This window comes from Bombina bombina, chromosome 3 (genome assembly GCF_027579735.1).
Source record: "Bombina bombina isolate aBomBom1 chromosome 3, aBomBom1.pri, whole genome shotgun sequence".
Classification (NCBI taxonomy): domain Eukaryota; kingdom Metazoa; phylum Chordata; class Amphibia; order Anura; family Bombinatoridae; genus Bombina; species Bombina bombina.
This window is the reverse complement of record NC_069501.1, coordinates 308,835,346-308,862,085: the sequence shown is the minus strand read 5'-3', so window position 1 is coordinate 308,862,085 and position 26,740 is coordinate 308,835,346. Positions and strand designations below refer to the sequence as shown.

At 38.6% G+C, this 26,740-nt stretch overlaps 1 protein-coding gene across 11 annotated transcripts in view; it reads left to right on the top strand.

Annotated features, from left to right (window-relative positions):
• CDKL5 (cyclin dependent kinase like 5) overlaps positions 1–26,740 on the top strand; it is a 1,071,204-nt gene that overhangs the window by 977,784 nt on the left and 66,680 nt on the right. The gene's annotated exons all lie outside the window — the stretch shown is intronic.

Genomic DNA, 26,740 nt, shown 5'->3' with positions numbered 1-26,740 from the left:
GTGTACATGTAGTGTTGTTTAGTGTGCTTCTCAAACATGCACATGTCAGCTTTTATCACACTTTATTTGTCAGCTTGTGCTGTGAGCTCTTAGTATATACTCTTCGGTTTTTCCCCTCTACACTATCATGCTGTGTCGGGCTAGCACACATCGCTTTATGGATACATAAGCTTCTTTATTGTGCAGGGGACAAGATTTTCTATTCTGTCCTTAGCTGCATTATTGGGGTGTAAGGGTCAATGCTTATGAATCTACCTGCCTATTTTCCTTAATTAGGATTTTTTTTTTTTTTTTGTAAATCCTTTAATATCATTTGTCTACCACATTGTATTTTCTGTCTTTTTAATACATATTGGTTATGTCCTCACTACTTTAAATGTTAGTTCCTTAGAAGCTAGATCCACTGTCCTACTAACATTAAGTGTGTATTTGCAAGCTTATTGTTGTGGTCATTTAATGCATCCTAATCAGGCTAATGCTGCTTTTGCTTCTAAAGGTATTTGTCCTCCCTCTGTTTGTCCCATACAGGGTAGTTTTTCAGTTTTTATAACAGGATTTAAAGATTTTGTTTATTCTACTATGTCTGAAATAACCGCGGCTATACATCCTCCAATTAATAGTAAAAGGTCAGTTTCTGATCATCCCGAATTTATTTTATCTAATTTAAATATAAATACATCTGTTAAAATGCATGTTTTAGACCCTGGTTTGTCTGATTTGTCTTCAGAGGGGGAGGTATTTTTAGTTGCTCAGGACTGTCTCTGATCAAGATACAGAATGATACTTTGCTTTTTCTGTTTTAACCTACATGAGAATCCTGAGGTTAAGTCTGTTATGCATTATTTTTTATTTTTTTTTTAAAACCTACTGCTAAATCACCGGAAGGTTTTCCAGTTCCTGATGCTATTTCTGAAATAGTATCTTTAAGTGTGGTCGAGCCTGGTAGCCCCTTTAATATTTAAGGATGTTTCCATTTTTGACATAGACCTTTGGGTAGCTATATCTAATGTAGATGGGACTATTTCTATTTTGGTTAAAAATAATACTATTACTCTTCAGGATAGTACTTCTTTTTTTAAAGGGACACTCAAGTCAAAATTAAACTTCATGATTCAGATACAGCATGCAATTTTTAACAACTTTCCAATTTACTTCCATTAACAAAATGTGCACAGTCTTTTTATATTTACACTTTTTGAGTCACCAACTCCTACTGAGCATGTGCAAGAATTCACAGCATATACGTATATGCATTTGTGATTGGCTGATGGCTGTCACATGATACAAGGGGAGTGGAAATAGACATAACTTTGCAATTTATTTAACAAAAATCTACTACTCATTTGCAGTGGTGTCACTAGGGGAGTGCGGGCCGCACCCGGGTGACACCCTCCAGAGGGTGACACCACCAAAAAAACTTTTTTTTTTTTTTTAATTTTATTGAAATTCAAATAAATACAATGTATAAATGCATAGATTTTTTTATTAGAGGGGCCAGCATTTGTGAACATTAGTGGGACTGGGGAAGTTGTAGACACACTTAATTTTTTGCCTCTTGAGCCAGCGCTGCAATTTCCACAAATAGGTTTCCCCGCTGCTTTTGCTTGTTTGTACTTTGCTCCTCCCCTGCCCAATTTCACTATGAATGTTGTGGGCCTGCCGTGGGGCTTGCAAAGTTGCGCTGCTAGCCTAAACCTGCCTGCCTATCTGTGCTCACTGGTCAGTGACGTGTGGAGCAGTGGAGCCACTCACTGCTGTGCTGTCTCTCTAAACGGGAACCGGGAAATCATGAGGGGGATGCCTGGCACCTGACCGCATGACTGTCTGACACTGTCTCTAAAGTGAAGGAGCCACGTATGATGCCCACCAGACCGGTATGGTTACGGTACACTAAGTGCACACTGAAGAGGTAGGAGGGGAGGGTGGGTGCGGGTCTGGGGGTGGGGAGAATGCAGAGGTGATTGGCCATAAGAAGTGGTAGGCATGCGGCCCGGGGCTGTGCACTGACAGACTTGGAACAGAGTCAGAGAGCAGAATTTCCATAGTTTGCGCACCTAAACCTTTTCTTTAGTGATTTATTTTTAGAGTGCACTGTTTATCTTTCATTTGATGCTCTGCTGAGCCAGGGCCCAACTCTAGGCATGATCTTTATAATTAATGCAGTGCAGTTTACATATTTTGTATGTGTGTGTGCCTGAGTGTTTTTGTGTGTGTGTGCCTGAGTGTTTTTGTGTGTGTGTGTGTGTGCCTGAGTGTTTTTGTGTGTGTGTGTGTGTGTGTGCCCGAGTGTTTGTGTGTGTGTGTGTCAGAGTGTTTGTGTGTGTGTCCAAGTGTGTTTCAGAGTGTTTGTGTGTGCATCTGAGTGTTTTTTTAAGTGTGTCTGAGTGTGTCTGAGTGTTTGTATGTGTGTGTGCCTGTGTTTTTGTGTTTGTGTGTGTCTGCTTTCTGGGGAGTGGGGGGTTGACACCATAACTTACCTCACCGGGTGACACCAACCCTAGTGTCGCCACTGGTAGTTAGCACAGGTGCCTATCAACAAGAAGATTGAGGGTCTGTTACAGGGAATAATTTTGCTTGTGCTTAATCTGGATGCTATTTTCTCCACTGTGACAGGAGGTAAAGGAACTTTCTCTCCTAGGACATGAAGTTTAAGGGTGAGATCAGGACTTCTAATTATTTCTGTTGTTTTTTTTCATTCTAGGAACCTAAAGTCCAGCACTTCCATTTAGAAACAGGGCTCTTTCGTATTTGCCTGGCAGCCATATTCCCCCCAAAAAATCTTTCATGGTTCGGAGCATGTGATTTTAAACAATTTTCCAATTTACTTCTATTATCTGAACTGGTTTGTTCTCTTGGTATCCTTTATCAAAAAGGATACCTAGGTAGGCTCAGGAGCTGCTGATTAGAACCTGCACATGTATGCCTCATGTTATCGGCTCACCATTTTATTCAACTAGCTCCCAATAATGCATTGCTGCTCCTTCAACAAAGGATACCAATAGAATGAAGAAAATTAGATAATAGAAGTAAATTGGAAAGTTGATCAATTTGTATTCTCTGCCTGAATCACAAAATAAAGTTTTTGGGTTTCATGTCCCTTTAAGTGTGCACGTCTTTTTTTTCCCTGCTCCTTTTTTTTTTGCTCTTGTCCTTTCCTACCTTTCCTCTTCTCCTTGCTTAGCTATATGTCAGACTGATTTACCAGTGAGGTGGGAGGATTTTTAAGGGCTCTTTGAGTTTTGGGAATCTTTTTTTCCCAGAAGTAACCATGAAATTAATTTATCAGGTAAACATAAATTATATTTCTTTCATAAGGTGGTGAGAGTCACAAGCCATTACTCCTGGTATTCAACTCCTGGCCACTAGAAGAAGGATCTTAGTGGCCAGGAGTTGAATCCCAGGAGTAATTGTTAATGGACCTGATAAATGATTTTTTTTATTTCATAAGGTGGTAAGCCCACAAGCCATTACTCCTGGGATTCAACTCCTGACCACTAGGTTCTCCTCTTAGTGGCCAGGAATTGAATCCAAGGAGTAATGGCTTGTGGACTCTCACCACCATTAAATAAATTAATTTATCAGGGTAAGCATAAATTGTGTTTTTCCTCACTTTAGTGAGATGCATTCCTTAAAGCATATAAAAGTCTGGGGGTGGTTACCAAGGAGTTCTTATAAATAGTTTATGAGCGTTACTTATACTATCTCCCTATCTTGAAAGATACCATTACATGATACAACACTGTATATACCTGTCTTTGACTCCATAAAGTTTTTATGGGAAGACTATGTCAATATCAGATATTTTATCTGTATCTTACATTAATCAGCCCCCATTCACTCCTTAGTTTTTTTCCTTTTAAAAAGGGGACGTCTATATTTACAGGTTGGGAAGATCTAGCCTTTGACTTGTGAATTTGTAGGATAGCTTATACATTTAAATTAGTGACCCGTGTGCAGCCTGGTATGTGGGTAGATGTTATATTTGCATTGTTTTATCATGGTTTCTTATTTCACATACCCTTCTAATTTCTCTTCTTAATTTACTTATATTTCCCTTGTATTGTTTTGCTAATGTCTTACTTTGTTATGTTAGGCATTATTAATATGATTACGCAAAACATTTTCTGCCTTATTGCTAATTCTTACATATTTTCCTATAAATAAAATATATATAAACACTCTGGAAAAAAATAAAAACATTTATTTTATAAATCTAAAATAGGATGAAACATTGTTACATGATTTTCCCCATAAAATGATGGTAGACCAATATCATTATCCTTAATTGATTGGTTGCTACGGCTTGTGATCTTTCTGTTCAGGAAGTCTGAGAATTATAGCCCAGTTATCATAGAAAGCCAGTTACAGCAGGGAACAAGAGTTTTAGGAGTCTTTTATTACACCTAAACAGTAGGTCAGGTTTAGAAAAATAAGAAAGAGTACTTTCTTTGACAGGGTAAATTATTAATGTTGGTAAACCATCCAATATAGGAAAAAGTGGTAGAAGGTCAAGGAAGTAAAGATATATTCTAGTGCCTTTAGAGCATAATGGAATCCAAATGATGTGAGCTTTCTTTAGAGAATGTTGTAGAGTGAAAACTGTAGTGTCGCCAAGACCAAGAGAGAAATCAGTACAGGAGACTGAGCCATCACATAATGAAAAGAGTCCTCTGAGTTCTATGCAGAAATCCAATCCATCACATTATGAAAAGAGTCCTCTGAGTTCTATGCAGAAGATGCTAAGAACAAGGCTGCTACTCCCCTTTTGTTGGGGTTAAAAGCCAAGGAGAGAATCAGAGTCAGGAAAATGTTTAAGTAACAGGAATACTAGAAGTTTAGAAATAGATGCATATTAATTAATGGCTAGACAGTTTAGAACAAGGATTATTGTATTTTAAGTTGGGATAATAGCAGCAGAGAGGAATAAGTTAAACATGTTAGTGTAGGAACTAGATTGTCTGTCTGCATCTGTCCTACTCTTGCATACATATTTTGAGTTTAAAGAGGCAACACAATTGCTTGTGTTGTCATCACTGCTATTTGTTTTTCATGCCACAAAATGTTAAAGGGACATGAAAGCCAAAATTGAACTTTATTCTTTCAGATGGAGCATGCAATATAAAAGGGACACTAAAGTAAAAAATAAACTTCAGCCAGAACATGCAACTTTTTTTTTTTCCAATTTACTTCCATTATCAATTTGTTCTCAGTCCTTTTTATATGCACACTTTCTGAGGCACCAGCTGCTACTGAGCATGTGAAATAGTTCACAGTATATATGTATGTGTCTGTGATTGGCTGGTGGCTGTCACATGATGGAGTGGGCAGGGCAATGAACGCAATCTTTGAAATTTCTCAGAAAAAGAATCTACTGGTAATTTGAAATTCAGATTGTGTTATTGCATTGTCTTGTTATTGTGCATTTGTGGAATATTTGTTGAAAATCATGCCTAGGTAGATTCAGGATCAGCAATGTTCTACTTGTAGCTAGCTGATGATTGGCGGCCAAGCATGTTTCTCTCGTCATTGGTTCACCAGATGTATTCAGATAGGTCCCATTGCATTACTGCTCTGAAACTGACTTTAACTCTTTGTAACATACATTTGACTCTGACTTAATTTGCCCCATCTCAATGGCTATATTATATAAAAAATACCTTTTAACTGAGGTCATATGAGGTAATATATATATAAACACTTCTGTGATCTCTTTTTTTCTTACATAATGTAGTGATATAGCCCACCTTAGTGTAAAATGTCTCTTCCCAAATAAAAAAAAACCCACACTAAATAAAACTCACCAGATTACATACTAGAAACTCACTTTATACAATGGTTATTTATTAGAATGTTATGTTTAGAAAGAAAAATTACTTTTGCTAAGATGGTGACGCTGTTTTTGTTTTAATCTTTTATTGCAATGCACCTGTTATCTCATTTCATTTGTCTGCATGTGACAAAAAAGCAGCTAATATTAAGCACCACCTCTCGTTCTATACTTATGTGCTAAAGTTCCAAACCTTAAAGGGACACTAAACCCCCAAAAATTCTTTCATTATTCAGATACAGAATACAATTTTAAACAACATTCCAATTTACTTCTATTATCTAATTTGCTTCATTCCTTAGATATCCTTTGTTGAAGAAATATCAAAGCACATGGGTGAGCCAATCACACCAGGCATCTATGTGCAGCCACCAATCAGCAGCTAGTGAGCCTATCTAGATATGCTTTGAAGCAAAGGATATCAAGAGAATGGAGCAAATTTGATAATAGAAGTACATTAAAAAGCTGTTTAAAATTGCATGTTCTTTCTAAATCATTAAAGAAAAAAATTTGTGTTTCAAGATATGTTTGTTTTTTTAGTTTTTAAAAAAGCACAGTTTTCATCTATCAGGAAAAAGTAACACATTTGAAGAGGAATTGTTCATGTTTCTAAATAAAGGAATGAGCTACTTCTCTGATTTTCTAATAATGCTTGTTCAAAGTATTGGCAGACAAATCAGTCCCGTAATAACAGTGCACTACAAGCAAAAATGAATGCAATAAAATGAATATCCGGTGTTAACTTGTACATGGTATATGTTGCCTACACCACTTGCCCCAATGTTCTTTACCATATCTGTGTCACACTATAGACTACAATGTGCTCACTTTGGTAGCTATCTCCATATCTTTTTTTTTTTTTTTTTTTTAGGGAAGTTTAGAATATATATTTATTTTTTCTTATTACTCTATTACTTAGTGAACATGAGCTTGAATTGTATAATAAAGTTTTAAGATTAAAAATATTTGTAATAATTGATAAATAATGTAGGTTATAATAGCATTTATGACCAGACAAGCCTGATTTTATTGAACAGGTGGTGACTATTTTGCTGTAAGAAACCTGATGTGGACTCCTTGCCCAATGTGCTTAGAGGGATATGGCTGCACCTCACTGATGAGGCCCAAAGGAGTCCAAAACGATTGCCTGGGTTTATTGTTATTTATTATTATTATGCTTTATTTATGAAGCGCCAACATATTCCCCAGCGCTGTCCAAAAATACAATTAATTTAAATAAAACAATATAAAACTTGTAATAGACAGGACAAAATTTGCAAACACATACAAGATGAATTGAGGGCCCTATTCCTGTGGGAACTTACAATCTAGAAGGGTAGGAGGCTGAGAAACAGGAGGTGAGGACTGCAAGATTGAGAAAGATGTTAATACATAGTTAGATGAGGGAAATGTTGTTAGGTAAGTGAAATTAATTTATTATTGAGTTTGGTGGTAGGCTTCTCCGAACAGAAAATTCTTCAGAGTGCATTTAAAGGAAGAAAGATTAGGGCAAAGCCTGACAGCACGAGGGAGCATGTTCTAGAGGGTAGGTGCTGCATGACAAAAGTCCTGCAGCCTAGCATGCGAAGAGGTGATAGTCGCGGAGGCAAGGAGCAGGTCATTGTTGGACCTTAGTGGGCGGACTGGAGTATACTTTTTTATTAGAGAGGATAGGTAGAGGGGTGCGGCGTTGGTGAGAGCTTTGTATGTAAGGGTGAGAATTTTGAACTTAATTCTACTGTGAATGGGGAGTCAATGAAGGGACTCGCAGAGAGATTCAGCAGATACAGAGCAACAGGAAAGGTGGATCAGCCTGGCAGAGGCATTTAGGATGGATTGAAGGGGGGAGAGGCGTGAAAGTGGAAGGCCAGTAAGTAGATTATTGCAGTAGTCAAGTCGGGAAATAACAAGGGAGTGGATTATTTGCTTTGTGGTGCTAGCACTCAGAAAAGGGCGAATCTTGGAAATATTGCGTAGATTGTTTCGACAGGACGTAGAAAGCGATTGGATATGGGGGGATGAAGGATATATTTGAGTCAAGGGTAACTCTGAGGCAGCGGACTTGGGGTGGTGGGGAAATGGGGATGCCGTCAACATGGATAGAGACGTCAGAAGTCGGCATAGAGCTTGAGGTGGAGATAAGAAGGAGCTCAGTCTTGGACATGTTAATCTTTAGTTGGTGAGAGTCCATCCAGGAAGAAATACCAGATAAGCAGTCGCTGACACGAGAAAGGACAGAGGTAGAGAAAGCAGGGGTGGAGAGGTAGATCTGGGTGTCATCAGCATAGAGGTGATATTTGAAGCCAAAACTGTTGATAAGTTTACCTAGCAAAGAAGTATAAATGGAGAAGAGTAGAGGACCCAGAACAGATCCTTGAGGTACTCCAACAGAGGCATTGGAGAGGAGGAGTCACCGGCAAATTACACAGAAAAGGACCTGTCAGAAAGATAGGAGTGAATCCAGGAAAGAGCAGTGTCACAGAGGCCTAAAGAGCTAAGGGTCTGTATGAGGAGGGAGGTGGTCAACTGTGTCGATGGCAGCTGAGAGGTCAAGTAAGATGAGTATAGAGTAGTGGCCAATATTTTTAGCAGAGAGAAGATCGTTAGTAACCTTGGTAAGGGCCGTCTCAGTTGAGTGTTTGGGGCAGAATCTGGATTCCGGGGGGTCAAGCAAGCAGTTGGTGGACAGGAAGTGGGTTAGGCGATTTTAAACTAGTTTTTCAAGGAGTTTTGATGTTAGTGGAAGCAGTGATATGGGGCAGTAGCTTTCAGGAGAATTAGGGTCGAAGGAGGATTTTTTGAGTATGGGAGATGGGAATGATCCGGTAGAGAGAGAGAGAGGTTGTAGATATGGGTAAGAGCAGGAATGCGGTTGGAAGATAGGGAGTGTATTAGATGTGAAGGGATAGGGTCGAGCGGGCAGGTAGTGAGGCGTGAGGAAGATAGTAAGGAAGAAACTTCATTCTCAGTGGCTGGATGGAAGATGCAGAGGGTGGCAGAGGGAGTAACTGGGCCTGTTGATGGAATATTGCAGGTTGGTGTTGGGATGTGGCTCCGGCTAGTATGTGTTTTGTTTAAAAAGTAGTCTGCCAGGTTTTGAGCACTAAAGACAGACGGGGGGTGGAGCAGGTGGGTAGAGGAGAGAGTTAAAGGTGGAGAAGAGTCGTTTAGGGTTCAAGGAAAGAGTAGATATGAGAGAAGAGAAGTAGGTTTGCTTGGCTAAGTGAAGGGCAGAAGTGTATGAATGAAGAATAAACTCAGTGTATGAAATCAGGTTCAGAGTGAGTTTTCCTCCAGACACGCTCAGCAGTACGGGAGCATTTTTGCAAATAGCGTGTTTGCTGAGAGTGCCAGGGCTGTAACTGACGGCATGATGTTTTGCGCAGTTGGGGAGGGGCAAGTGTGCCTATTGCAGATGAGAGAGTTTTGTTATAGTGGGCTGTAGTGAGACCAGGGCAGGTTATAGTGGAAGTGTAAGGGAGGAGATCTTGAATGATTTTTAAAAATAAGAGCGGATCCACAGCATGTAGATTTCTACAGGTGCCGGGGCGGGATGGAGAAGTGGGTTTAACCGTTGCATTAATATTATAGGAAACCAGGTGATGGTCTGAAATTAGAAAAGGGCGACAGGTGAGGTCAGATATAGAATAGAGGTAGGAAAATACCAGATCAATGGAGTGCCCATCATGGTGAGTAGGGAATATGGTGGACTGTGAGAGACGGAAGGAGTATATGGGAGAAAGAAGTTTAGAGACAGCAGAGGCAGACGGGTTGTCAATGGAATGTTCAAGTCCCCAAGAATTAGGGTTGGTATATTTGTAGAGAGAAAGTGAGGAAGCCAGGCGGCAAAGTTGTCAAGAAATTGGGATGTTTGTCCAGGAGGGCAATAGATGACTGCTAAGGGAGAGGGGGGGAGAACAGGCAAATACAGTGGACTTCAAAGGAGGAGAAGGAGAGAGATGGGATTGGAGGTAGGTACTGATAAGTGCAGGAGGGAGAGAGCAGGATCCCAACACCTTTGTCGCATTTCTCACCTGGCCTAGGGGTATGGCTAAATTGAAGACCACCATGAGAGCAGCAGTGGAAACGGTGACGGAAGAAGATAGCCAAGTTTCGGTAATTGCTAAAAGGGTGAAAGCATTTGATATAAACAGGTCATGAAAGGTTGTAAGTTTGTACCAGACAGAGCGAGAGTTCCATAGTGCGCAAGTGAAAGGAGTGTGTGCGTATGGAATGCATTGGATGGAAATGAGGTTATGTGTGTTGCTTTTATTAAAGTTTATATAAGGAGTGCGTGATTGGGTAATGGTGGGAGAGATGTTGCCTGATGCTAATAGCAGCAAGATGGAAAGTAAGAGTAGGTAGGAATGAGATTTAAAGCAGTGGGGGTAATTCTGTGAGGTGGTGCAGTTTAGTGACATAGATTTTAAAATAGAAAGTAGTTCATGAGAGCTAAGGTAAGGAGAGAGGGGCCTATATAAACTGAATGTGGAGAAGGGTAAGGTATGATCATGTGAGCAAGCCTGTGGAATAAGCATAAGACTGTTGAAAGGAAAAGTAGTCCTGAAAACATAGCAGAATATTAAGTGCAAAAGATTGTTTTTGAAATGAAAATACTTAGTTTGCCTCAAATCTTCAATTCGTGCTCAATTCTTAGTGCTGCCACTTAAAGATGGTCACTTAGATGGGAGCTTAGAGGAATGTGTGCTCTGCAAATGCTTTCCCTATAAAGCTGATATTAGATTTATAGAGCTTCTGCAGACAGATGAGTTTAATAAATTAATTAAGTGGAGACAGGGAGATGAGTGACAGCCAGGTGATAAAAATTAAGAACTAGAACTAGATCAAAGGGATAGATGCAAGTAAAACAATATTGGGTGGGGATTAGTTAATTAAGCTAATTTAAGAAATAAGGAGATGCAAATGCTGGGGACAGGCTATGATCAGATACAGGCATAGAAAGAGGTTTACATGGGAGACATACCAGAGGATAATTTTTAAAGCAGTGTTAAAAAGATCCAGGAAGAGACAGCAGTTTACATGGAAGACATACCGGAGAATACGTTTTAAGGTTGCCATTTCCCTTGTTCAGAGTAGACCTGGCTGGTATTACAGGGCTGGACTGACCTTTTAGGCAGATCAGACTGATATACTTCAGGAAAGTTCTCCTCTGGGAAAAGCACAATTGGGCTAAAATAAGCTACCCCAGGTGCTAACCGGGTCATAGAACAAGCCTCTGAGCTGTTGTACTGGCAGACTACTTCTCTTTCTGTATTTAACTTAACTTTACTAAACTTTCCTTTCATGTAACAACCAATTAAAAATGAGGAGTAAAATAGCCTGTCAAATAATGCTCTATTTCCCCTCTTGCCGTCACAAAGTAAGTAAAAATACATTTCTTCACAAAAGGATGTTTCTCTAAAGATCTTGGTTAAAGAGCAAACTCTAAAACTATAGGATTTAGATACAGCATACAAAAATAATTTGCCATGTACTTCTATTATCAGATTCGCTTCATTTTCTTGGTATCCTTTGTTGAAGAAGCAGCAATGCACTACTGGAAGCTAGCTGCACACACAGGGTAAGCCAATCACAAGAGGCATATAGATGTAGCCACCTATCAGCACCTATCTCCCAGTTGTGTGTTGCTGCTCCTGAGTCTACCTAGGTATGCTTTTCATCTAAAGATACCCAGAGAATAAAAAGACTGATAAAAGAAGTAAAATGAAAAGTTCTTCGATTGCATGCTCTATCTAAATAATAAAACTAAAACTAAATTTTGATTTTACTGTCCTTTTAAAGTTCTTCAAGAAAATGAATAGGTGACTAGCTGAAGCAGATGAACTGTAGAAATATGTGAACCAAAATCCAAATAATATTTTAGCATTAGACCAACTGGCAGGAGAAAGTATATATTGGAGAGATTGTTACTGTTTAGAAAGATAGATAATGGCGGTGGCGGACTGCAATCATCCCGATTGGATTGGGATGATTGACCCCCCCTGCTAGCAGCTGATTGGCTGAGAATGTGCAGGGCGCGGCATTGCACAAGCATTTCACTAGAATTGCTTGTGCAATGATAAATGCTGATAGCTTATGCTGTCAGCATTTATCGATGTTGGGCAGGCATGATTTGCTACAGCGGATCATGTCTGCCCATCATTTGATAAATCTACCACAATCCGTGTATTACACATTTCCCAGTTTTGCATAAACAACATTGTTATATTATTATACCTTTTACTGACTATGATTACCTGTATCTACGCCTCTGCAGACTGCTCCTTATCTCAGAACTTTTTTAAATCTTGCATTTTAGCCAATCCAGTGCTGGTTCTTGTATAATCATTATCATTCTCCACTGTAGTAAGTACAATATTATCTGTTTGGCATACATGAACTAGCACTGTTTAGCTGTTGTCCAATATTTAAAAAGCATTGAGATAAAGGACGTCCTGCTGGGGCTTAGAAACAGCCAAATTTAGAGGTTTTAAAGTATATTAATATAACAATGTTGGTTATGCAAAGATGGTGGTAAAGGTAGACTGTGCCTTTAAGTCCCTCCTGCTGAATGGGTGCCAAATTAAAGGGACAGTTCACTCAAATATTTTCTCCCATTTAATTTGTTCCCAATGATCCATTTTACCTGATGGAGTGTATTACGTTGTTTAAAGTAGCTTCTTTACCCCTATTTTGGCCTTTGAAATAGCTGATTTAGCTTCTGATTTCCTAACCTATACTAAAAGTCTTGATACTGGAGTCTCAGCTATTGAATTGCCAAGTAAACAAAGCCAGCAGAAGAAATTAAACTCACAGTGGGGTGCAGGATAGTTAAAGGGACACTGAACCCAAATGTTTTCTTTCATGATTCAGATAGAGCAGGCAATTTTAAGCAACTTTCTAATTTACTCCTAATATCAAATTTTCTTCATTCTCTTAGTATCTTTATTTGCAAAGCAAGAATGTAAGTTTAGATGCCGGCCCATTTTTGTTGAACAACCTGGGTTGTTCTTGCTGATTGGTGGATAAATTCACCCACCAATAAACAAGTAATGTCCAGTGTCCTGAACCAAAAATTGTCTGGCTCCTTAGCTTAGATGCCTTCTTTTTCAAATAAAGATAGCAAGAGAACGAAGAAAATTTGATAATAGGAGTAAATAAGAAAGTTGCTTAAAATTGTATGCTCTACCATACTCCGATATCTCTTGAGTTTCAATTAAGCCCCCCAAAGATTAAAAATACTGGGTTTTATTTCCCACGATATCTAGCTTCCAACTTAAAATTCAAAAACTGGCTCAATCAAAGATTTCGCGAATATGCTTTTTTTAATCGTGAATATATATCTCTACCTGCTCTGTTTTGGGAATCAGCCAAAGCGGTTCTGCGGGGGGAAATACTAGCATATAGTATATCTAGGACTAAAAGACTCAAAGCTAGAGAAAGGGAACTATTGAGGGCAGTCACTAATGCTTACAATCGTTATATATACCAGAGAACTTCAGAAAATTGGCTTAGATATACCACTGCATTAGCAGAAAGAGACTCTTGTTTAATGTATAAAGCCACCCAGAGAGATCTTAAGTGGCAGGCTAAGCTGTATCATTATGGCAATAAAACCGGGAAACTTTTGGCAAAGCTAGTTAAATTTGACAAAGCTTCCCCCATAATAAAACAAATAGATTCGGAAGGTAAACTTTTTAAATCACCAGAAGAAATACTTTAGTGTTTTTGAGGATTATTATAAAGCTTTATACTCTGCTAGGATCTCAAGCAATACGGAACAAGAAGAGTTTTGGAAAAAAATATCTTTTCCGACTCTAACCCCTGAGCTACTCGAAACATTATACTCTCCTATTACTGACATAGAAACCTCTATAATAATTCAGAATCTAGCTCTTAATAAAACTCCGGGACCAGATGCTCTCCCGAATGAACTCTATAAAAATATTATTACCTGAAATAACAACATATTTAACCTCACTCTTTAACGATTTATATATTAAAGGTAATAAGCCAACATACACAGCCCTTATTTCTTCTATAAAGTACGGCGAATCCATTAATTCATCCTTTACTTGTGGGATATTATCCTCCTGCTAACAGGAAGTGGCAAAGAGCACCACAGCAGAGCTGTCTATATAGCTCCTCCCTTAGCTCCACCCCCCAGTTATTTTCTTTGCCTACTCTAAGTACTAGGAAGGGTAAAGTGAAAGAGGTGATAAAATATTAGTTTTTAATTTCTTCAAGCCCAAGTACTTCTAGTGCGTCTAATTATTTCACCCTGCAAGATATGGCCGCAGTTATGAATACTACCCCCACAGAGGTTTTATTTAAGCTGCCTGGGTTGCAGGGGAAGTGCAGTAGGTCTGGTGTGAGAACAAATGCTGAGCCCTCTGACGCTTTATTAGCCATATCTGATGTACCCTTACAATCTTCTGAGTTGGGGGTGAGGGATTTGCTGTCTGAGGGAGAGATTTCTGATTCAGGAAAGATGTTCCCTCAGACAGACTCAGATATGACAGCTTTTAAATTTAAACTAGAACATCTCCGCTTATTGCTCAGGGAGGTTTTAGCGACTCTGGATGACTGTGACCCTATTGTAGTTCCAGAGAAATTGTGCAAAATGGACAGATATCTAGAGGTTCCTGCCTACACTGATGTTTTTCCGGTCCCTAAGAGGATTTCGGACATTGTTACTAAGGAGTGGGATAGACCAGGTATTCCGTTCGCTCCCCCTCCTACTTTTAAGAAAATGTTTCCCATATCAGACACCATGCAGGACTCGTGGCAGACGGTCCCTAAGGTGGAGGGAGCTATTTCTACCCTGGCTAAGCGTACAACTATACCTATTGAGGACAGTTGTGCTTTCAAAGATCCTATGGATAAAAAATTAGAGGGTCTCCTAAAGATTTTTTTGTTTTAAATGGTACCGGTGTGTACTATTTACTCTCAGGCAGCAGATGGATGAAGACTTCTGCCTGGTGGATGATGATCTTAGCATTTGTAACTAAGATCCAGTGCTGTTCCCACAGAGGCTGAGGGGTACAAGAAACTTCAGTGTGAGGAACGTTTTCATGCTATATAGCAGTGAGGTATGTTCAGTCATTTTTTCTGGAGAGACTGTGTATTTCAGAAAGGCTGACAGTATCCCCATGAGGGTAAGGGTAAGCAGTAATCCTAAAAGCTATAGAAAGGCATTACTAAGCTTGCATAATGGGCTAATTAAAAAATTGTTGACACTGAGTTTTGAATGTTTGTGGGCAAACGTTTTATGAACTGGGAGTGCTGTTTTTTGGGCAACTTTATTGAGGGTACACTTGGCTTATTTTTTGGGTCTCATTTTGGGTCTTTGAGGCTGTAGAGACATCGAGTGAGATGGACGGGGCCTATTTTCGCGCCTCAGATGCGCAGTTGTTTTCACTCTGCAAGTAGCAAGCTCCAACTCCTGAGGGCCCTTGTGGATGTTTTGGGCCAAATCGAAGCTTTAACCCCATATTTGCAATCCCTGAGGGCAGGTAGGCGCCACAGCAGGGCTGTGGCAAGGTGCTGGGGGTGTTTTTTCCGGATTTAGGCCTTATTTCAATCTGGTTTGCACAATAAAGGGTTAAATGTTAAATTTTCTTGTGGGGCAAACTTAACTACACTTATTGAGTCTGCTATCAAAAATTTTAAACATTTGGTGTATTTTAAAGCAGTTTTGCAGAACGTGTATGCTTTTTTTCTCTTAAAGGCGCAGTACCGTTTTTTAAGATTGTTATTTTTTTCACTAAATAAAGTGTATTCATGCAACTTCCAAAAAATGCAGCACTCGTGGGACACTGTAAGATTAAAAAACTTCAAATTTTATTTCATATCATAAAAAGGTGAGGTATAGATCAGGGAATTAACCCCTTACGCGTTTCGTGGGCACTTAGTCATAGGAATGTTATCCCTAGGATTTTGTCCTTTCTCCAAGAAGGATTGGAGAAGGGGCTATCAGCGAGTTCCTTATCAATTCTACTGCACAAGCGTCTGGCAGATGTTTCAGACGTTCAGTCGTTCTGTCAGGCTTTAGTTCGAATCAAGCCTGTGTTTAAACCTGTTGCTCCGCCATGGAGTTTGAATTTAGTTCTTAAAGTTCTTCAAGGGGTTCCGTTTGAACCTATGCATTCCATAGATATTAAGCTTCTATCTTGGAAAGTTCTGTTTTTAGTTGCTATCTCTTCGGCTCGAAGAGTTTCTGAACTATCTGCATTGCAATGCGACTCGCCTTATCTGGTTTTCAATGCAGATAAGGTGGTTTTGCGTACCAAACCTGGATTCCTTCCTAAGGTTGTTACTAATAGGAATAACAATCAGGAAATTGTTGTTCCTTCTCTGTGTCCTAATCCTTCCTCTAAGATGGAGCGTCTGTTGCACAACTTGGACGTGGTTCGTGCTTTGAAGTTTTACTTGCAAGCAACCAAAGATTTCCGTGAAACATCTTCTTTGTTTGTTGTCTATTCTGGAAATCATAGAGGTCAAAAAGCTACGGCTACCTCTCTTTCTTTTTGGCTGAAAAGCATTCATCCGTTTGGCATATGACACTGCTGGACAGCAGCCTCCTGAAAGGATTACAGCTCACTCTACTAGAGCGGTGGCTTCCACATGGGCTTTTAAAAATGATGCTTCTTTTGAACAGATTTGTAAGGCTGCGACTTGGTCTTCGCTTCATAACTTTTACAAATTTGATACTTTTGCTTCTTCGGAGGCTATTTTTGGGAGAAAAGTTCTTCAAGCAGTGGTTCCTTCTGTTTAACCATCTGTCTTGTCCATCCCGTTCATCCGTGTCCTGTAGCTTTGGTATTGTATCCCACAAGTACAGGATGAATCCGTGGACTCGTCGTACCTTATAGAAGAAAAGTAAATTTATGCTTACCTGATAAATTGATTTCTTCTATGGTACGACGAGTCCACGGCCCGCCCTGTCATTTTAAGACAGATTATATTTTTTTATTTTAAACTTCAGTCACCTCTGCACCTTTTAGTTTCTCCTTTTTCTTCCTGTACCTTCGGTCGAATGACTGGGGGGTGGAGCTAAGGGAGGAGCTATATAGACAGCTCTGCTGTGGTGCTCTTTGCCACTTCCTGTAAGCAGGAGGATAATATCCCACAAGAAGGATTGAAGAAGGGGTTATCAGCTAGTTCCTTAAAGGGACAGATATCTGCTTTATCAATTCTACTGCACAAACGTCTGGCAGATGTTCCAGACGTTCAGTCGTTCTGTCAGGCTTTAGTTAGAATCAAGCCTGTGTTTAAACCTGTTGCTCCACCATGGAGTTTGAATTTAGTTCTTAAGGTTCTTCAAGGGGTTCCGTTTGAACCTATGCATTCTATAGATATTAAGCTTCTATCTTGAAAAGTTCTGTTTTTAGTTGCTATCTCTTTGGCTCGAAGAGTTTCTGAACTATCTGCACTGCAATGCGACTCACCTTATCTTGTTTTCCATCCTGATAAGGTGGTTTTGCGTACCAAACCTGGATTCCTTCCTAAGGTTGTTACTAATAAGAATATTAATCAGGAAATTGTTGTTCCTTCTCTGTGTCCTAATCCTTCCTCTAAGAAGGAGCGTCTATTGCACAACTTGGACGTGGTTTGTGCTTTAAAGTTTTACTTGCAAGCGACCAAAGATTTTCGTCAAACATCTTCTTTGTTTGTGGTCTGTTCTGGAAAACGTAGAGGTCAAAAAGCTACGGCTACCTCTCTTGCCTTTCTGCTAAAAAGCATCATCCGTTTGACATACGAGACTGCTGGACAGCAGCCTCCTGAAAGAATTACAGCTCACTCTACTAGAGCGGTGGCTTCCACATGGGCTTTTAAAAATGATGCTTCTGTTGAACAGATTTGTAAGGCTGCGACTTGGTCTTCGCTTCATACCTTTTCCAAATTTTACAAATTTGATACCTTTGCTTCTTCGGAGGCTGTTTTTGGGAGAAAAGTTCTTCAAGCAGTGGTGCCTTCTGTTTAACCATCTGTCTTGTCCCTCCCGTTCATCCGTGTCCTGTAGCTTTGGTATTGTATCCCACAAGTACAGGATGAATCCGTGGACTCGTCGTACCTTATAGAAGAAAAGTAAATTTATGCTTACCTGATAAATTGATTTCTTCTATGGTACGACGAGTCCACGGCCCGCTCTGTCATTTTAAGACAGATTATATTTTTTGATTTTAAACTTCAGTTACCTCTGCACCTTTTAGTTTCTCCTTTTTCTTCCTGTACCTTCGGTCGAATGACTGGGGGTGGAGCTAAGGGAGGAGCTATATAGACAGCTCTGCTGTGGTGCTCTTTGCCACTTCCTGTTAGCAAGAGGATAATATCCCACAAGTAAAGGATGAATCCGTGGACTCGTCGTACCATAGAAGAAATTAATCAGGTAAGCATAAATTTACTTTTTTAAACAAGGGAAAGACCCCACCAAAAAAGATTCGTATAGACCCATCATGCTGTTAAACACAGACTATAAAATTCTCACCGCTATCCTGGCACACAGACTCTAACCTCTTCTCACTAAACTCATCCATAAAGACCAAGCGGGGTTCTTGTTGAATCACAACTCCTCAGCCAAAATAAGAGAGGTATTTCTTACAATAGACTATTTTAAAAGGTTGGGGGAGACTGCGAGAGAGGGGGGAGAGGACACCTCGGATATGGCAATCATCTTAATAGACGCTGAAAAAGTGTTGGACTCAGTACACCATGATCATATATTATTCACCCTTCAGCAGTTCGGCCTCAGAGATAACTTTCTTAATTTTGTTAATAATTTATAACAAAATGCTGCCACAAAAATCTTAGTAAATGGTCGTATGACCCAAAATATAATCTTGGAAAGAGGTACTAGGCAGGGGTGTCCTCTCTCCCCACTTCTCTTTGATCTCGCACCAACTCGAAGGAATTAGAATTGGAAATAAGGAACTCCAAATTGCATTATACGCAGATGATGTCCTAGTATACATATCGAACACTTATAGAAACATTCCTAAACTTCTCTCAATAATAGAACAGTTCGGATCTTTCTCTGGCTACAAGGTCAATGCCACAAAATTTGAGTTACTGTGGATTAAACAGACTAAGATTATGCCTACAGCAGTTCCTTTCAGCATAGTGCAAGACTCATTTAAATACTTAGGTATTTGGATATCTTCTAATCCGGATAACTGGTATAACTTGAACATACTCCCAATACTTAATAAAATAAAGGAAGCATTTAAAGGTTGGCAGAACCTTCCTTTATCTTTATCAAGACGCATAACCCTCTATAAGATGATTCTTCTCCCCAAAATTCTTTACGTCCTCCAGAACACTCCCCTGATTCTTAAAACAAAAGATATCTTATCATTTAATCTGGCTTTACGATCTTTTATATGGCAGAATAAGAAACCCAGAATTTCTTTACCTCTCCGTCTATATAATCAGGTGTTTTTGGCACAAATCGTGATAGACTGGTTGAATAATAGCAATTATGTAACAAACTGTGAACTCAAAAGCAGTATAACTTATCCACTCTCTTTGATAGCTTTAATACACTGCGATAAAAATATAATCCCTTCTGAAATAAAAAGATTAAAATCCATCTACAGCCCGATCCAAATGTGGAAAAAAAACTTGTAAGTCTTTACATGTCAATTTTAAGGTCTCAAGATATATCCCATTAGTGAATAATCCCCAGTTCCAAGCAGGGATACAATCAGCTCTTTTCAAGAAATGGGAAACCTTAGGTCTTGCTAAGACTCATTATTTATTAGACTTCGAGAGAAGTTGTGTTGTCTTTTAATACCCTCAAAGAGGACCATCATCTATCTAATAAAACTTTCTTTGCTTATCTTCAAGCAAGACATTTTGTTTCTAAACTGATAAATGAACATGGCTGGGACTGGTCCCTAGGAACACTTGAGAATTGGCTTCTTTTGGCTAAAAACGGGCTTATGTCAATCTCATATATTTATTAAACCCTGATTGCAGTCAATGCTTCAAATATAATGGCAAAAATGCATTCTAAATGGGCCGATTTGTTAGGGCAAGATTCTCTGGATTCTACTCTACTTACCTCCTCGATCCAAGTGACCCTACACACTACTCTCTCTGCTTCTTGGAGGGAGTCACAGGTTAAGCTACTACATATGACTCACTTCACTCCAGAGAAAGGGTTTAAATGTCGAAACATTAGTTTTAATAAATGCCCAAAATGTTCTTATCCATCGGCTAACCTTTTGCACATGATATGGGACTGCCCAAAAATCAAAAACTTCTGGTTAAAGATACAATTTTGGCTCACTAAAACGGTAGGCATACCTCTTCTTATGTTAACACCAGTTAAGATAATCTTTCTTGACGAAGATACAGGTCCTTCGCAGGTTAGTACTAAAACAATAAACCTAGTGATTCTTGCCGTTAGATATTTGATCCTGAAGAAATGGAAAATAAGTTAAATTCCAACTATTTCAGAAGTAAAAAACTGTTTGAAAAAACAATGCATTATCGAACAGTTTGACACTAATTTACAAAATGACAAAGATGTGAAGAGTTTTTTCTCTAAATGGTCAAAGTTTATTAAAATCCTCTCCCCTAATGAGATTGAACATCTAATATACCCCTTTAGGAGCACTGAACTGATTCTTTTAGGTTTATGGTATAGCCACACGCATTTTAAATTATTTTTTTTATTATTTTTTTTTTCCCTCCAGAATTAATGGTTAGAGGGATTATTTTAGGAATCAACACATTAGAGGACGTATCTAATAGCTAGACTATTCATAATCCCTGTTTTAATTCTATTATCATTTAGGCTTGAGCTCCCCTGCAGTAATAGGAAGATTAGTAATATATCTCAGTATACTTTGGAGAGAACTTTTGGTTGGTGTGCTGGATAGTTCTGAAAAATCTCCAAGGGGAACAAAGATCTCTTAAGTTATATGACTGGTTTAAAATAATCTTTATTGAAATATAAAAAATAGAACATGTACAGAGTTATTTAATGTTGATTTTTTTTTTTTTTTTTTTTAATTGATGAAATTGTGAAAAAAAAATTTATTTTTCTGTTATTTTTTGTGTGTTTTGGTTGTAACAAGAAAATAATAAAGATAAAGGATATAAAAAAAAATGCATGCTCTATCTGAATCAAGAAAGAAAAAAATTGGGTTCAGTGTCCCTTTAAGTAATAAAATGATAATGTTCCATTGTTCTCTCTATGTATTGATCTTTAGTTTTCCAGGCAAATATAAGATAAGGAAGCAAGTGTGTGTACACAAAGTGATAACATAATGAGATCTGATATTACCTGAAGCTCAACCCATTGTTGTGTGGTTTAAAAGCACACAAACAGCTACTTCATTTACACAAATAAACCTGCAAATGCAATTTTTCATACATTTTATACTCTGCAGCTGGTATAACAAGTGATTGAATATACATTAATATGAAAACAATTTTACAGTGTACTGTCCCTTTAAACATCTCTTTCAGTCATGATACAACACACCCAACAAGCATTGGAGGAGAAACAGCTGCACAGAGAGTGAGTGAGAGAGAGAAAGAAAAAAAGAATAACTCATAGTGTAGTCCATTAAAGGGACACTGAAACCAATTTTTTTCTTTTGTGATTCAGATAGAGCATGCAATTTTAAGCAACTTTCTAATTTACTCCTATTATAACATTTTCTTCGTTCTCTTGCTATCTTTAAAAAAAAAAGAATGCATCTAAGCTTTTTTTGGGGTTTAGAACTCTGGATAGCACTTTCTTATTGGTGGATTAATGTATCCACCAATCAGCAAGGACAACCCAGGTTGTTCACCAAAAATGGGCCGGCATCTAAACTTACATTCTTGCATTTCATATAAAGATACAAAGAGAATGAAGAAAATTTGATAATAGGAGTAAATTAGAAAGTTGCTTAAAATGTCATGCTCTATCTGAATCACAAAAGAAAAAAAATTGGGTTCAGTGTCCCTTTAACAAATCTAGACAGGTCAGAAGGCTCACTAATGCACTACACAATGGGTTATTCTCTCTAAATTTTATATGCATAGTGGAGGATTTTAAACTCATTTTTCTCCTCCCCATAATTTTAAAAAAGTTTTAATCTTTTAAGCATTTAACAGCACAAATATTAGAATTAGAAAGAAAATTCTGGATAGAAAATGGAAGATTAATTAGTTCTAGTAGGCGATTTAGATATTTGCAGAAAATATTGTATTTTGAGTAGAACTAACAGATTTTTTTAAAAACTATATAAACACATATATTCTGAGCAATTTGTATGTTGATTTGAAACCTGGGAAGTCCATGAACCTCCTTTTGTTGATTGACCGCAGGTGGCTTCCTACTCAAGGAGGTTTGTATCCATTTCTAGTATAAAGTCTGTTTATGGCTCCACCATTCCAAACCTGAATGTTAGGGAGTCGTTAAGTTCCTGTTTGGCTTCTGAGGATCAAAATAGTGAGTTTTTAGTCTTAGAAGTGCTGTGTAATGAATTGTCTTTGGAAAATTGCTTGAATTTAAGATGATAGAAGACCAATTATCCTTGCCAACTGGCACAGAATTATGTCTGATATCTTATTGTTAAAGTTTTGTATTGCAAAACTTTCAAAATTATCTTCTTAGGTAACTAATCTATAAAAACTGCAATTGTGCTTAAAGTGAATGTCAACTTTCATGATAAAGTGCCCGTTTTTTAAAAAAATTATTAAAAACAGAGGCACTTTCATTCATGAAAGTTTACATTGCACTGGATTTTACAAATACTTACCTTATTCTCCTGAAACGCTGGATCGCCGATCCCCCGCCTGCTTCTTTCTGCTGTACTTACACAGCAATGACGAAATTGGCTTCCTCCAATCACGGCATGGCCTCACCAGATGGGCGCTCCTGGGGGGAAGCCGTGATTGGAGGAAGCCGGTTTCATCATTGCTGACGAAGTACAGAGGACCTGCAGGCGGGGGATCGGTGTTTCAGGAGAAGAAGGTAAGTATTTGTAAAATCCGGTGTAATGTAAACTTTCATGAATGAAAATGACCCTGTTTTTAATAGTTTTCCTTCTTAATATAAGGAGAGTCCACGGTATCATTCCTTACTGTTGGGAATACTGAACCTGGCCTCCATAGACATCATTCTTTTTGCCAGGTTCCGTCTCAGACCTTTACAACTGTGCATGCTGAGGCAGTGGAACGGTGATCATTTAGATCTGTCTCAACAGATTGTATTAGACAGCCGGTCGAGACAATCGCTCTCTTGGTGGCTCTGTCCAGATAATCTGTCCTGAGGGACATGCTTCTTAAGACCATTGTGGGAGATTGTGACTACGGACGCAAGCCTATCCGGATGGGGAGCTGTTTGGGATGCCAGGAAGGCACAGGGGTTGTGGACTCAGGAGGAGTCCTCCCTCCCGATCAATATTTTGGAACTACGGGCAATTTTCAAGGCCTTGAATGCTTGGCCACTTCTGGGTTCGTCCCAGTTTATCAGATTCCAATCAGACAATATAACCTCAGTGGCTTACATCAACCATCAGGGGGAAACAAGTAGTTCTTTGGCGATGAAGGAAGTATCTTAAATTCTGGAGTGGGCAGAGTCCCACAGCTGTTCGCTGTCAGCGATCCACATTCCGGGTGTGGACAACTGGGAGGCGGATTTTCTCAGCAGGCAATCCTTCCATCTAGGGGAATGGTTTCTCCATCCCGAGGTGTTTGCAGAGATATGCAGCAACTGGGGGATGCCGGAGATAGATCTCATGGCAAATTCCTCCATTACCACGTCTTCCTCGAGTGGTGGCCCACATCAAGCAGGAGCGGGTATCAGTAATCCTGATTGTTCCATCATGGCTGCGAAGAACGTGGTTCGCTGATCTAGTGGGGATGTCCTCATCTCCTCTGTGGAAGTTACCTTGTCGCAGAGACCTGCTGATACAAGGTCCATTTGTTCATTAAAATCTAGATTCTCTGAGGCTGACTGCATGGAGATTGAACACTTAGTCTTAGTAAAAGAGAGGTTTCTCCGAGAGTGTTATTGATACTCTTATTCAAGCTCGTAAACCAGTTACTCTGCGTATCTACCACAAGGTGTGGAGGACCTACTTATTCTGGTGTGAAGAGGGTGGTTTTTCCTGGCACAGAGTTAAGGTTGTGGTGAGATGGGTTAATAAACTATGCACTGTGGAGGTAAAAGCTATTGAGTCTAAAAGAAGTAATCTCAAAAACTTCAAATGTAGGTAAATTCTGGGAAGGATAAGACTCTTAAGCGCTACTGCTTAATTACCCGATATGGAAAGATAGTCTTACTATGTAATTTGAATCAATAAATTCTGTTTATTTTGAGCACAATATAGATACAAACAGTTAGATCTAAAAGTTTGAAATAAAAATATAGTCTAAATCACTGTTTGTTAAAACAAATATTTAAAACAGATAGTTAAAACAAATAGGTTGGCCAACCTAAAAACATGAGTCGGATGAATCAATATAATATGCTATAATCTCATAGATGTATTGAATAAGCAAGTTAATATATTTATATATGTCTGGATATATTTGAGCCTAGGTAAAGATTGCAGATATTATTTGTGGATCTGATGTGGCGCAATTTATGATACAATAAAGTATTCACAAAGAATATTTGCAATGTTTTGTGATATTAATTTCAGTGTAAAAATAAAAACATACAAACAATTCATCAATAGTATCAGCCTTAAACGTATAAATGATTACATAAAATAATTTAGTAAAATACTGAAAGGATTAAAGTCTTTTTGTAGAGAACCTGGAAATAGCAGTATACTGCTTAAGCTGGTAAGTGTTAAAAGAGTGGAAGTCTTTATTGCTGCAATTGTATGCTCGACAATGAACTGCTTATTAAGCTTCGCTGTTATGTCCTTCATAAATGTTTATGTGTGGGTGTGTCACTAGGCAAGTTTTTGGAGTCGGCAAAAGTAAAGTTATAGAGTACTGCTTTGTGATTGGCGTGATCCGCTTTTTACATGAACTTTCTTAATGTACTCACAGTTACAGGTGTCTTTAGCGGTTTTTTCTGTTCGTCTATCTCTGTTGTTTTTGATTTTCGTGTTGTCCCTTTTTTTTGAGTGCCTTTTGTCCACACTGTATGTTCGTGGTGGAGTGAATGCTGGAATTGTTGCAATGGTGTGTGGTTACTGTTAGCAATGCGTTTCAGCTGTTTAAAACAGCCTTTTTCAAGCATCCTTGCTACCTTGAAGATTTCCACAAGTTCACTCTTGTAGTGTAGTGGACCGCAAAGCCAACATCTGATCTGATCTACAAACATAACGCTTGAAAGGAACATTAAGCGTTTCCACAAATAAACCACAAACTACTGCTAACTCCTTGCTACCTTGAAGATTTCCACAAGTTCACTATTGTAGTGGACCGCAAAGCCAACATCTGATCTGATCTACAAACATAACGCTTGAAAGGAACATTAAGCGTTTCCACAAATAAACTGCAAACTACTTAGTCCTTTTTTTCGGACCGCCAAGAAACAACAGAAGCACGAAGGAACCTGCTGACACCTGCAAAGGGAAGTACTCTGAAACAAAGAGAGTACGGAGCTAACTCCCTGCTATTTGGAAGATTTAGGAGTGGTAACAGTAACCACACACCATTGCAACTATTCCAGCATTCACTCCACCACGAACATTCAGTGTGGACAAAAGGCACTCAAAAAAAAGGGACAACACGAAAATCAAAAACAACAGAGATAGACGAACAGAAAAAAACGCTAAAGACACCTGTAACTGTGAGTACATTAAGAAAGTTCATGTAAAAAGCGGATCACGCCAATCACAAAGCAGTACTCTATAACTTTACTTTTTTCGACTCCAAAAACTTGCCTAGTGACACACCCACACATAAACATTTACGAAGGACATAACAGCGAAGCTTAATAAGCAGTTCATTGTCGAGCATACAATTGCAGCAATAAAGACTTCCACTCTTTTAACACTTACCAGCTTAAGCAGTATACTGCTATTTCCAGGTTCTCTACAAAAAGACTTTCATCCTTTCAGTATTTTACTAAATTATTTTATTTAATCATTTATACGTTTAAGGCTGATACTATTGATGAATTGTTTGTATGTTTTTATTTTTACACTGAAATTAATATCACAAAACATTGCAAATATTCTTTGTGAATACTTTATTGTATCATAAATTGCGCCACATCAGATCCACAAATAATATCTGCAATCTTTACCTAGGCTCAAATATATCCAGACATATATAAATATATTAACTTGCTTATTCAATACATCTATGAGATTATAGCATATTATATTGATTCATCCGACTCATGTTTTTAGGTTGGCCAACCTATTTGTTTTAACTATCTGTTTTAAATATTTGTTTTAACAAACAGTGATTTAGACTATATTTTTATTTCAAACTTTTAGATCTAACTGTTTGTATCTATATTGTGCTCAAAATAAACAGAATTTATTGATTTAAATTACATAGTAAGACTATCTTTCCATATCGGGTAATTAAGCAGTAGCGCTTAAGAGTCTTATCCTTCCCAGAACAGAGTTAAGGTTGCCAGGATCTTCTCTTTTCTTCTCTTTGCTCTAGGATGGGCTGGAGAAGGGCCTTTCTGCTAGTTCCCTGAGGGGACAGATTTCAGCCCTGTCGGTTTTATTGCACAAGAAACTGGCTGAGCTTCCAGACGTCAAGTCCTTTGTTAAGGCCCTGATTAGGATCAGATCTGTGTTTAGATCTGGGGCTCCTCCTTGGAACCTAAATCTTGTTCTTCAGGTTTTGCAACAGGTTCCGTTTGAGCCTCTGCATTCCATTGACATTAATTTGTTATCTTGGAAGGTTCTCTCTTTATTGGCTATTGCCTCTGCGTGCAGAGTTTCTGAGATCTCTTCTTTGCAATGTGAGCCTTCTCATCTG